The sequence below is a fragment of the Pelophylax lessonae genome (genome assembly GCF_965119305.1).
Source record: "Pelophylax lessonae genome assembly, chromosome: 7".
Lineage (NCBI taxonomy): Eukaryota > Metazoa > Chordata > Amphibia > Anura > Ranidae > Pelophylax > Pelophylax lessonae.
Window position 1 is genome coordinate 120,479,829 of NC_138774.1, and position 14,663 is coordinate 120,494,491.

General features: G+C 40.7%; 1 protein-coding gene across 1 annotated transcript in view; it reads right to left on the reverse strand.

Annotated features, from left to right (window-relative positions):
• The window catches only part of GPC3 (glypican 3), a 791,583-nt gene that overhangs the window by 566,429 nt on the left and 210,491 nt on the right, over positions 1–14,663 (reverse strand). The gene's annotated exons all lie outside the window — the stretch shown is intronic.

Consider the following 14,663-nt stretch of genomic DNA (forward strand, 5'->3'; position numbering starts at 1 on the left):
CCCAAAGGTTTTTGATTAAATAGCGGAATAGAAAATATGATCCAAAAAAAGTGTATGTATATCACACGTACACAACCACACTGGGCCCCAATTACTATTGTTTGTACCCCTAAAAGGCTAGATGAGGAGTAGGGGGAGTATGGAACAGGCAGCACCCTCAAACCTTCAGAAGTATGAGATGAACCCCAACAACTTGGAAAGGTGGATCTCTCTCACACGTACCAACACAGACTATCCCCCAATTTAACTGATCCCCAAAGGTTTTTGATTAAATAGCGGAATAGAAAATATGATCCAAAAAAAGTGTATGTATATCACACGTACACAACCACACTAGGCCCCAATTACTATTGTTTGTACCCCTAAAAGGCTAGATGAGGAGTAGGGGGGGTATGGAACAGGCAGCACCCTCAAACCTTCAGAAGTATGAGATGAACCCCAACAACTTGGAAAGGTGGATCTCTCTCACACGTACCAACACAGACTATCCCCCAATTTAACTGATCCCCAAAGGTTTTTGATTAAATAGCGGAATAGAAAATATGATCCAAAAAAAGTGTATGTATATCACACGTACACAACCACACTAGGCCCCAATTACTATTGTTTGTACCCCTAAAAGGCTAGGAGTAGGGGGAGTATGGAACAGGCAGCACCCTCAAACCTTCAGAAGTATGAGATGAACCCCAACAACTTGGAAAGGTGGATCTCTCTCACACATACCAACACAGACTATCCCCCAATTTAACTGATCCCCAAAGGTTTTTGATTAAATAGCGGAATAGAAAATATGATCCAAAAAAAGTGTATGTATATCACACGTACACAACCACACTAGGCCCCAATTACTATTGTTTGTACCCCTAAAAGGCTAGATGAGGAGTAGGGGGGGTATGGAACAGGCAGCACCCTCAAATCTTCAGAAGTATGAGATGAACCCCAAAAACTTGGAAAGGTGGATCTCTCTCACACGTACCAACACAGACTATCCCCCAATTTAACTGATCCCCAAAGGTTTTTGATTAAATAGCGGAATAGAAAATATGATCCAAAAAAAGTGTATGTATATCACACGTACACAACCACACTAGGCCCCAATTACTATTGTTTGTACCCCTAAAAGGCTAGATGAGGAGTAGGGGGGGTATGGAACAGGCAGCACCCTCAAACCTTCAGAAGTATGAGATGAACCCCAACAACTTGGAAAGGTGGATCTCTCTCACACGTACCAACACAGACTATCCCCCAATTTAACTGATCCCCAAAGGTTTTTGATTAAATAGCGGAATAGAAAATATGATCCAAAAAAAGTGTATGTATATCACACGTACACAACTACACTAGGCCCCAATTACTATTGTTTGTACCCCTAAAAGGCTAGGAGTAGGGGGAGTATGGAACAGGCAGCACCCTCAAACCTTCAGAAGTATGAGATGAACCCCAACAACTTGGAAAGGTGGATCTCTCTCACACGTACCAACACAGACTATCCCCCAATTTAACTGATCCCCAAAGGTTTTTGATTAAATAGCGGAATAGAAAATATGATCCAAAAAAAGTGTATGTATATCACACGTACACAACCACACTAGGCCCCAATTACTATTGTTTGTACCCCTAAAAGGCTAGATGAGGAGTAGGGGGGGTATGGAACAGGCAGCACCCTCAAATCTTCAGAAGTATGAGATGAACCCCAAAAACTTGGAAAGGTGGATCTCTCTCACACGTACCAACACAGACTATCCCCCAATTTAACTGATCCCCAAAGGTTTTTGATTAAATAGCGGAATAGAAAATATGATCCAAAAAAAGTGTATGTATATCACACGTACACAACCACACTAGGCCCCAATTACTATTGTTTGTACCCCTAAAAGGCTAGATGAGGAGTAGGGGGGGTATGGAACAGGCAGCACCCTCAAACCTTCAGAAGTATGAGATGAACCCCAACAACTTGAAAAGGTGGATCTCTCTCACACGTACCAACACAGACTATCCCCCAATTTAACTGATCCCCAAAGGTTTTTGATTAAATAGCGGAATAGAAAATATGATCCAAAAAAAGTGTATGTATATCACACGTACACAACCACACTAGGCCCCAATTACTATTGTTTGTACCCCTAAAAGGCTAGGAGTAGGGGGAGTATGGAACAGGCAGCACCCTCAAACCTTCAGAAGTATGAGATGAACCCCAACAACTTGGAAAGGTGGATCTCTCTCACACGTACCAACACAGACTATCCCCCAATTTAACTGATCCCCAAAGGTTTTTGATTAAATAGCGGAATAGAAAATATGATCCAAAAAAAGTGTATGTATATCACACGTACACAACCACACTAGGCCCCAATTACTATTGTTTGTACCCCTAAAAGGCTAGATGAGGAGTAGGGGGGGTATGGAACAGGCAGCACCCTCAAATCTTCAGAAGTATGAGATGAACCCCAAAAACTTGGAAAGGTGGATCTCTCTCACACGTACCAACACAGACTATCCCCCAATTTAACTGATCCCCAAAGGTTTTTGATTAAATAGCGGAATAGAAAATATGATCCAAAAAAAGTGTATGTATATCACACGTACACAACCACACTAGGCCCCAATTACTATTGTTTGTACCCCTAAAAGGCTAGATGAGGAGTAGGGGGGGTATGGAACAGGCAGCACCCTCAAACCTTCAGAAGTATGAGATGAACCCCAACAACTTGGAAAGGTGGATCTCTCTCACACGTACCAACACAGACTATCCCCCAATTTAACTGATCCCCAAAGGTTTTTGATTAAATAGCGGAATAGAAAATATGATCCAAAAAAAGTGTATGTATATCACACGTACACAACCACACTAGGCCCCAATTACTATTGTTTGTACCCCTAAAAGGCTAGATGAGGAGTAGGGGGGGTATGGAACAGGCAGCACCCTCAAACCTTCAGAAGTATGAGATGAACCCCAACAACTTGGAAAGGTGGATCTCTCTCACACGTACCAACACAGACTATCCCCCAATTTAACTGATCCCCAAAGGTTTTTGATTAAATAGCGGAATAGAAAATATGATCCAAAAAAAGTGTATGTATATCACACGTACACAACCACACTAGGCCCCAATTACTATTGTTTGTACCCCTAAAAGGCTAGATGAGGAGTAGGGGGGGTATGGAACAGGCAGCACCCTCAAATCTTCAGAAGTATGAGATGAACCCCAACAACTTGGAAAGGTGGATCTCTCTCACACGTACCAACACAGACTATCCCCCAATTTAACTGATCCCCAAAGGTTTTTGATTAAATAGCGGAATAGAAAATATGATCCAAAAAAAGTGTATGTATATCACACGTACACAACCACACTAGGCCCCAATTACTATTGTTTGTACCCCTAAAAGGCTAGATGAGGAGTAGGGGGGGTATGGAACAGGCAGCACCCTCAAACCTTCAGAAGTATGAGATGAACCCCAACAACTTGGAAAGGTGGATCTCTCTCACACGTACCAACACAGACTATCCCCCAATTTAACTGATCCCCAAAGGTTTTTGATTAAATAGCGGAATAGAAAATATGATCCAAAAAAAGTGTATGTATATCACACGTACACAACCACACTAGGCCCCAATTACTATTGTTTGTACCCCTAAAAGGCTAGATGAGGAGTAGGGGGGGGTATGGAACAGGCAGCACCCTCAAACCTTCAGAAGTATGAGATGAACCCCAACAACTTGGAAAGGTGGATCTCTCTCACACGTACCAACACAGACTATCCCCCAATTTAACTGATCCCCAAAGGTTTTTGATTAAATAGCGGAATAGAAAATATGATCCAAAAAAAGTGTATGTATATCACACGTACACAACCACACTGGGCCCCAATTACTATTGTTTGTACCCCTAAAAGGCTAGATGAGGAGTAGGGGGAGTATGGAACAGGCAGCACCCTCAAACCTTCAGAAGTATGAGATGAACCCCAACAACTTGGAAAGGTGGATCTCTCTCACACGTACCAACACAGACTATCCCCCAATTTAACTGATCCCCAAAGGTTTTTGATTAAATAGCGGAATAGAAAATATGATCCAAAAAAAGTGTATGTATATCACACGTACACAACCACACTGGGCCCCAATTACTATTGTTTGTACCCCTAAAAGGCTAGATGAGGAGTAGGGGGAGTATGGAACAGGCAGCACCCTCAAACCTTCAGAAGTATGAGATGAACCCCAACAACTTGGAAAGGTGGATCTCTCTCACACGTACCAACACAGACTATCCCCCAATTTAACTGATCCCCAAAGGTTTTTGATTAAATAGCGGAATAGAAAATATGATCCAAAAAAAGTGTATGTATATCACACGTACACAACCACACTAGGCCCCAATTACTATTGTTTGTACCCCTAAAAGGCTAGATGAGGAGTAGGGGGGGTATGGAACAGGCAGCACCCTCAAACCTTCAGAAGTATGAGATGAACCCCAACAACTTGGAAAGGTGGATCTCTCTCACACGTACCAACACAGACTATCCCCCAATTTAACTGATCCCCAAAGGTTTTTGATTAAATAGCGGAATAGAAAATATGATCCAAAAAAAGTGTATGTATATCACACGTACACAACCACACTAGGCCCCAATTACTATTGTTTGTACCCCTAAAAGGCTAGGAGTAGGGGGAGTATGGAACAGGCAGCACCCTCAAACCTTCAGAAGTATGAGATGAACCCCAACAACTTGGAAAGGTGGATCTCTCTCACACGTACCAACACAGACTATCCCCCAATTTAACTGATCCCCAAAGGTTTTTGATTAAATAGCGGAATAGAAAATATGATCCAAAAAAAGTGTATGTATATCACACGTACACAACCACACTAGGCCCCAATTACTATTGTTTGTACCCCTAAAAGGCTAGATGAGGAGTAGGGGGAGTATGGAACAGGCAGCACCCTCAAATCTTCAGAAGTATGAGATTGTGTTCACTGTACCCCACAAAGATTGAGTTCACTGCACCCCACAATGATTGTGTTCACTGCACCCCACAAAGATTGTGTTCACTGCACCTCACAAAGATTGTGTTCACTGTACCCCCCAAAGATTGTGTTCACTGCACCCCACAAAGATTCTGTTCACTGTACCCCACAAAGATTGTGTTCACTGCACCCTAAAAGGATGTTGTTCACTGCACCCCACAAAGATTGTGTTCACTGCACCCTAAAAGGATGTTGTTCACTGCACCCCAAAAAGATTGTGTTCACTGTACCCCCCCAAAGATTGTGTTCACTGCACCCCACAAAGATTGTGTTCACTGCACCCCAAAAAGATTGTGTTCACTGTACCCCCCAAAGATTGTGTTCACTGCACCCCAAAAAGATTGTGTTCACTGTACCCCCCAAAGATTGTGTTCACTGCACCCCACAAAGATTCTGTTCACTGTACCCCACAAAGATTGTGTTCACTGCACCCCAAAAAGATTGTGTTCACTGTACCCCCCCAAAGATTGTGTTCACTGCACCCCACAAAGATTCTGTTCACTGCACCCCACAAAGGATTTTGTTCACTGCACCCCAAAAAGATTGTGTTCACTGCACCCCAAAAAGGATTTTGATCACTGCACCCCAAAAAGGATGTTGTTCACTGCACCCCAAAAATGATTTTGTTCACTCCACCCCAAAAAGATTGTGTTCACTGCACCCCACAAAGATTGTGTTCACTGCACCCCAAAAAGATTGTGTTCACTGTACCCCCCAAAGATTGTGTTCACTGCACCCCACAAAGATTCTGTTCACTGTACCCCACAAAGATTGTGTTCACTGCACCCCAAAAAGATTGTGTTCACTGCACCCCAAAAAGGATGTTGTTCACTGCACCCCAAAAAGGATGTTGTTCACTCCACCCCAAAAAGATTGTGTTCACTGCACCCCACAAAGATTGTGTTCACTGCACCCCAAAAAGATTGTGTTCACTGCACCCCAAAAATGATTTTGTTCACTGCACCCCAAAAAGGATGTTGTTCACTCCACCCCAAAAAGATTGTGTTCACTGCACCCCAAAAAGATTGTGTTCACTGCACCCCACAAAGGATTTTGTTCACTGCACCCCAAAAAGATTGTGTTCACTGCACCCCAAAAAGGATGTTGTTCACTGCACCCCAAAAAGGATTTTGTTCACTGCACCCCAAAAAGATTGTGTTCACTGCACCCCACAAAGGATTTTGTTCACTGCACCCCACAAAGATTGTGTTCACTGCACACCAAAAAGGATTGTGTTCACTGCACCCCAAAAAGATTTTGTTCACTGCACCCCAAAAAGATTGTGTTCACTGCAGCCCAAAAAGATTGTGTTCACTGCAGCCCAAAAAGATTGTGTTCACTGCAGCCCAAAAAGATTGTGTTCACTGCAGCCCAAAAAGATTGTGTTCACTGCAGCTCACACACAGAAAAATGGATGTGGATCACTGACACCTGCCTATCACCAATCCCACACCACACAGCAATATCGATTGTAGTTTGTAGAACACAGTTTCCCTAAAATTCAGCAGACTCTGTCCCTAACAGGATTGAGAAGAGATCGTAGATCAGGATTGAGTGCAGATTCACCCCACCCCCCACACAGCAATATCGATTGTAGTTTGTAGAAGACACTGACCCTATAATTCAGCAGACTCTATCCCTAAAATGCCTACAACTCGCCCTGCCTAAACACTCCGACCTGTCCCTCAATTCTATCCGGACACAAATGGTTTTTTCCTGCCTATCTTTCCCTAATCAGCAGCCAGCACATTGATGTGTGCTCTGTCCCTTAGCTAAGCAGCAGAATGACGCTGCTGCGGCGGCTGCCTCGAACTTATAAAGACTTGGTCACATGCTTCAGACGGCCAATCACAGCTACTAAGACATTTGCAGGCATGGCTGGGATGGCTTAAGGCACACCAGTTAAACGATTGTTGATTGGCTGTTGAAAGCCCGCCATGAAAAGAGCGCCAAAGCATGCAAAACCCGGAAATAAAACGACCGAACACGGATTTTTACCCGAACATACAGTAAAGTGTCCGTGTCCGTGTTCGGGTAAAAAAAATCCAATTATTCGGTACGAACACGAATAATACAGTCCGTGTTCGCTCAACACTATTCATCACTCAAAGCGAATCCCTCGGTGGTTAGACCGGAAAGGGAGGTAACATGGCTGGCCAAACAAACCCCTGGTGTTCCCCAGACGTGACAAATAAGTAAAAGGGGGTCCACATAGTGTAAAAAACAGTAAAACATCCATTTTGAAAAAATGTTACTTAACACTTACAGAAATCCAGTGAATAGTCAGCAGTTAAAATGGTAGTTCCCAGGATAAAAACGACTTGTATACAAGCTCAGTTGGCGAGGTTAGTTCAGATAGACTACGTCGTACATGTTTGTCATACGTGACATCATCGAGGACATAGAGTCTATGGCCACCTCCACACCATTAAATAGTGTCCATGACAGGGAGAGCGCAGCTGTCTCTGTTAAAAAAAAATTCCCTGTGTTATCAATATGGCCGCCGTTCTACCAAGCCTCATTCCGTGGAGGGGATCCCTTGGGTAGCCAAGCCTTTTTTTTAAATTAAGGCTGCCTCAAGGAACAAACCAAGCCTAGTTTTGAAATCAAAATGTTAGATACGAGACCTATACAGATGGCCAAGCCTTATTTTGAAAAGCAAGAGGGCCACATCAAAATACAAGTAGAAAACCAAGCATCGGTTTGGTGACCAGTGGATGGCCAAACCTCAATCTTAGAGAGCAAATGTCGGCTTTATACTTGGGTCCTACACAGAAAAGTGATCATTGTATAAAATAAATAAAATGTCAAAAAAAGGAAGATATAAAAACATTAAATAAAAAGGTGAAAGTGACAAGTATTGTAAAAAAAAAAAAAAACAATGTCTATCGATAATTATGAAAAAGATGTGGCTGTCCTCTTCAGGCCGAAGACGGTATTACAATACACAATAGGCAATACAGCCAATATTACGGGCACGTTTTTCAAAACAGATTGGAAAATATACAAACAAATGGATGGCTGTCATCATAGGTCATGGCTTGAATCAGTGCCTCGGAGCCAATTTGTCAGACTAAGGTGTAATTGCACGACAGTTAGCGACTATGATCTACAGGCGCCCTATCGAAGGGATAGATTTATAGTAAAAGGCTACAATGCGGCTACTTTGGATAACGAAATGGATCGGGTTCATAGTCTTGATAGAGATTCTCAGTTATTAAATAAGACTAAGTCCAATTCAAATCAAGACTTCAATTTGATACCACTTTTAATACCACTTTTTCTGGGCAGCATTACCAACTCAAAAGGATCTTTAAGAAACAATGGTCCGTTTTGAAGAACAACAGAATATTGGGCTCTATACTCCCTGAAAAAACGAGGTGTTGTTTTCAGGGGGTTACCCTCGGGGACCCTCTTTTGTGGCAATAGATAAATACTTACCACCTTGGAGGGGAGGATCCAGCAGAAGGGGCATGCCCCAATTAGAGGTGAAATTAATCTATGAATTAAAGTAATTTGTCCCTCATGGTATGAATATAAATTGGGACATAAATGCTTTTGTTAATAATTCATAAGTTCCTATTAAACATTTTAATTTTTAAGTTTATAAATCTAATCTGAGCAGGTGGATAGTGTTAATTGTTTTTTGTTAACCTGGTTACCATTAATTATACCAGTGATAATGCATTACTGTTTTGCCTATTATGTATTGTAATACTGTCTTCAGCCTGAAGAGGGCAGCCACATCTTTTTAAATTTATAATATATAGAGATGGTTTATTATACAATACTTGCCACTTTCGCCTTTTATTTAATGTTTTTTGTCCCCCTTTTTTTGCCATTTTATTTATTTTATACAATGACCGCTTTTCTATGAAGGACTCAGGTAAAAAGCTGACATTTGCTGTCTGAGATTGAGGTTTTGTCATCTACTGGTTGCCAAATGGTTTCCTACTTGGATTTTTGATGGGGCCATCTTGTTTTCAAAACAAGGCTTGGCCATCCACTGGTCACCAAACTGAGGCTTGGTTTTCTACTTGTATTTTGATGTGGCCATCTTGCTTTTAAAACGAGGCTTGGCAATCAATATAGGTCTCGTAGCGGCCATTTTGATTTCAAAATGAGGCTTGGTTCGTTCTTTGAGGCAGCCTTTATTCAAAAAGAGGCTTGGCTATCCAAGGGTTCCCATCTACAGAACGAGGCTTGTTAGAACAGCGGCCATATTGCTAACACATGAAATTTGTTTAACAGATACAGCTGTGGTCTCCCTGTCATGGACATTATATAATGGCATGGTGGTTGCCATAGGCTTTATGTCCCTGATAATGTCACGTATGAAGAATCATATAGGACGTAGTCTATGTCTGAACCAAGCACGCCAACTGAGCTTGTATACAAGTCAATTTTATCCTGGGAACTTTCATTTTACCTCTGACTATTCAATGGATGCTGTTAGTGTTGAGTAACCTTTTTTTAAAATGAGTGTTTTATGGTTTTACACTATGTGGACCCCTTTTTCTTCCTTATTTGTCACATCTGAGGAACACTAGGGGTTTGTTTGGCCAGCCATGTTACCTATCTTTCCGGTCTAACCACTGAGGTATTTGCTTTGAGTGCTGGATGATTATTTAAATGCTTGTCTAGACCCCTCTGACATGGAGTCTAGAGATCTGGTAAGCTCACATCCGGTTTATTATCACGGTGGAGGTGCACCAGGTGGATATTCATCTAAACAATCACATTTCTTTGGATATTACTTCAATGGAGTTTCTTTTCATTTGTCACTATGCACTTTAGTGTTCAAGCACTATATGGATTATTTTTTAATAATTTACTTTGAACTTTATTTATTTAGCGCTGCAATTTTTTATCATGTACAGTCAGGTCCATAAATATTGGGACATCAACACAATTCTAATCTTTTTGGCTCTATACACCACCACAATGGATATGAAATGAAACAAACACAATGTGCTTTAACTGCAGACTTTCAGCTTTAATTTGAGGGTATTTACATCCAAATCAGGTGAAAGGTGTAGGAATTACAACAGTTTGTATATGTGCCTCCCACTTTATAAGGGACCAAAAGTAATGGGACAACTGGCTGCTCAGCTGTTCCATGGCCAGGGGTGTGTTATTCCCTTATAATCCCATTTACAAGGAGCAGATAAAAGGTCCAGAGATCATTTCAAGTGTGCTATTTGCATTTGGAATCTGTTGATGTCAACTCTCAATATGAGATCCAAAGAGCTGTCACTATCAGTGAAGCAAGCCATCATTAGGCTGAAAAAAACAAAACAAACCCATCAGAGAGATAGCAAAAACATTAGGTGTGGCCAAATCAACTGTTTGGAATATCCTTAAAAAGAAAGAAAGCACCAGTGATCTCAGAAACACCAAAAGACCCGGAAGACCACGGAAAACAACTGTGGTGGATGACCGAAGAATTCTTTCCCTGGTGAAGAAAACACCCTTCACAACAGTTGGCCAGATCAAGAACACTCTCCAGGAGGTAGGTGTATGTGTGTCAAAGTCAACAATCAAGAGAAGACTTCACCAGAGTGAATACAGAGGATTCACCACAAGATGTAAACAATTGGTGAGCCTCAAAAACAGGAAGGCCAGATTAGAGTTTGCCAAACAACATCTAAAAAAGCCTTCACAGTTCTGGAACAACATCCTATGGACAGATGAGACCAAGATCAACTTGTACCAGAGTGATGGGAAGAGAAGAGTATGGAGAAGGAAAGGAACTGCTCATGATCCAAAGCATACCACCTCATCAGTGAAGCATGGTGGTGGTAGTGTCATGGCGTGGCCATGTATGGCTGCCAATGGAACTGGTTCTCTTGTATTTATTGATGATGTAACTGCTAACAAAAGCAGCAGGATGAATTCTGAAGTGTTTCGGGCAATATCTGCTCATATTCAGCCAAATGCTTCAGAACTCATTGGACGGCACTTCACAGTGCAGATGGACAATGACCCGAAGCATACTGCGAAAGCAACCAAAGAGTTTTTTAAGGGAAAGAAGTGGAATGTTATGCAATGGCCAAGTCAATCACCTGACCCGAATCCGATTGAGCATGCATTTTACTTGCTGAAGACAAAACTGAAGGGAAAATGCCCCAAGTACAAGCAGGAACTGAAGACAGTTGCAGTAGAGGCCTGGCAGAGCATCACCAGGGATGAAACCCAACATCTGGTGAGGTCTACGTGTTCCAGACTTCAGGCTGTAATTGACTGCAAAGGATTTGCAACCAAGTTTTAAAGTGAAAGTTTGATTTATGATTGTTAATCTATCCCATTACTTTTGGTCCCTTAAAAAGTGGGAGGCACATATACAAACTGTTGTAATTCCTACACTGTTCACCTAAATTGGATGTAAATACCCTCAAATTAAAGCTGAAAGTCTGCAGTTAAAGCACATCTTGTGTGTTTCATTTCAAATCCATTGTGGTGGTATATAGAGCCAAAAAGATTTGAATTGTGTCGATGTCCCAATATTTATGGACCGGACTACGTTTTTATAGAAGAAATAAAAGGACATTGACGCCATGAAGACCTGCATGTCTGTGTTCGGTTTACTGAGAGTAATATGATAGATCGGATCACAGAGTTGATATAGGCTGTGTGACAAATGTGAACATAAGACACACCATTTAAAAAGAGAAACCTCAACATTAGACAACATCTGAACACATATTGCCAAGGGATGGGGAATTTCTGAACTACAAATGAAGTACAAAAAAAAAATAGATTTTAACATGCAAATATGAGAACAAAAAGGGGTAATGGTCTGGTTTCCTCCAAAGCACTCCTCCATCCCAAAATATATATCAACACAAAAAAATTGGCCCGCGGGACTTTATATGAGGTACGTGCTCAGTGGCTGAAAATGAATATCATGCACAGTATATGAATAAAAATTAATTTTATTACATAATGTATAGAAATAACAACATATGCTCAATGGCACATATAATAGCTCAGTGGCTTACATTACACATAACATGTAACAACATGAGTAATAAAATATGATGTATTATCACTTAAAGATGGACAACTTGGTGTAACCTCTTATTTGGTAACAGAAATTATGTAATAGGATGACATCGCAGTAGAGTATATATTATTTGTGAACTGACGCGTTTCGGGAGGAATCTCCCTTCTTCAAAGATCAATATATTCAAGATGTCACTACAAAGAAACAATGTTGTTACAGGGTGCAGTAAGGACGAAATAAAATATGAAAAAAGTTCAGACAAAATGATAAGAGCTATGGGAGTACTGTATACTCACCGATCAAAAAGGCTCAAATGGCAAAAGTGGCCTCCTATATGGCAGCGGTGCGTCATGTCTGACCCGGGAGCTGAAGGGTCCCAGAGTGCCGGCAAACAGAGAGGGGGGCCCATAGCAGGAAAGTATGTGTGTAAGAAAAAAAGGCCTTCCAAACCTGTTGTATACATATAAATCGAAGTAGTGAAAATGTGGCATAAGCGATATCCTTCGACATGACATGGAACCAGTCCATCCTTTCTTATCCGAAAAGGTATAAAAACAAAGGATGGGAAATCAAAAAAGCTCTAAATGCCCAAGTTAAAAAATAATGGGAATTTACTTTGTTCAATGATATACTGCACATATGACTAAAGTATGCTTTTCTGAATAAGGCTACTTACGCTTGGTTTGCGTTTCAGTCTTAGGTTGTTAATAGTGAACTCCATGCAAGTGACTACATACACACTCACGTTAATATCTGAACTGGTCTACTAGCTACATGATTTGTAATTATTTTTAACCAGGCTTCCAATAACACAGCCAGCTTAATGACCTTATATTTCTCCACTGCAGTGAATTAATAAAGCTTACTGTAGTTACTGACCTATCCACTGCCTACGTTTGAACAATAAAGGCGCATCTTCACACTGACGAGGTCATCACTTTACCAACTTCTCCTGCCAGTAAGATACCAGTGTTAGAGTGAAAACACTAAGAAAAAAAATCTGACTGGCTTACAGCACTGCAGCTTTATCTTGCTGTCTCTCAAACCTAGTTCTGTTGTCAAGAATTACAGGAAACCTACAAAAATATATATACATTTCTAATTTAATACGGAATAACATTTTTTGCAGACAGCACAATTTAATTTAGGTGTATATGAAAGGAATTACTTAAGTCTTAAGTTTTAGAAGTGGTTCGGGGTTCAATTTTCTGTCAGGGATTTACTGCTCTACCAGACTTCAACAAGGAGAACTCCTCCTTATCCAAACATAGCCATGACAGATCCTGATTAAGTGATAGCTATCCTGTTTTTCTTGCCAAAAAGAATTCACCATATATTCCTCAAAAAATCCTACTAGAGGCAAAAATGCTGTATGTATTGGGTATCAATACTGAAATTCACCTCAAAAGTTACGGAGTGTTTGTCATGGGATAAGGGAGAAGATGATTTTTACAGAGTCTCATGGCCAAAGGCTATGTGTTTGGCATGGGTGCCAGATGACCATAATATAAAGGTAGAAAAAACAATGATGTGGCCTATCATCTACCATCATGTACGTTCACAAGTCAAATGGATATTGACTGCTTATGGCGCATACACTGGCAAGTTATCTTAATTTAAAACTGAAGATAAAACAATTTTTGTTTTATCTAGTGGAGAGGAATTAGAACACCTGCCAGGTTTTTATTGCTGTCCCTTATTAGGGAGATTCAATCTCTCTTTTTGATCTGGGGAGGATATCACTGAAACTGAAAATGTAAGAAAATTCTAAATTCTGAGATGTCATCAGAGCTAGAATAGAGGGAAAATCTTCCAACGGGGTCACTAGTTCGGGTGGCTACCAGGGATTTCCTTGACTGATTTCCTTTCAGTTCTCATTGTAGCTATAGGACTGGGAATAAAGCCAAACATTTTTTTTGTCTAAAATTAGGCCCTTTTTTACTATGAAAAAAAAGTACGGATAGCAAAAATACATGTAATGAAGATCATAATACATTACATTAGGAAAAACGGAATGATTAACTTTAACCCAACTTTTCTGTAGATTTGATCAAAAGTTAACATCGCTTTTAAGTTCACCTGCATGCTGAAGCAATTCTTTTGTCGTGTTACAAGTGATCTCCTGGTTTTAAAGGTGAAATTTAAAAAAATAAAAAAGAATTTAAAATATGTGGCCCCTCTCTTCCCGTACTACCAGGCCATCATACCAGGTACACAGCACAGGCTAGTATCAGTGTGGCAGGAGACTATAGGCTTGCTGCCCCTTTGAAATGGGCATACTATTCCACAGGATCAGCACAATGGACAGTGCATGCCCTTGTGCTTCTCTGTGAAACAAGCTTCTCAAATACTGTCTGAAAATATTCTCGGATACACAGCCCAGAACTTTTTGCCAACACTTTTCCAATTAGGCAATGTTGGAGCTGCATTTCAAATATTTCATATACTATGAGGTGTATTTTACAATAAGCGTTGAAAAGTCATAAACATTTAGAATAAACTTTCATCCAAATCACTTGCGGGCATCGTAATGAAAGTTACAAATCCTATTATAAATTATGAAAAAAATGTACTTGACCTCCTTATAAATAGGTCTCTTAGATACAAAATTTCAGAGCAGTACAAGTTTC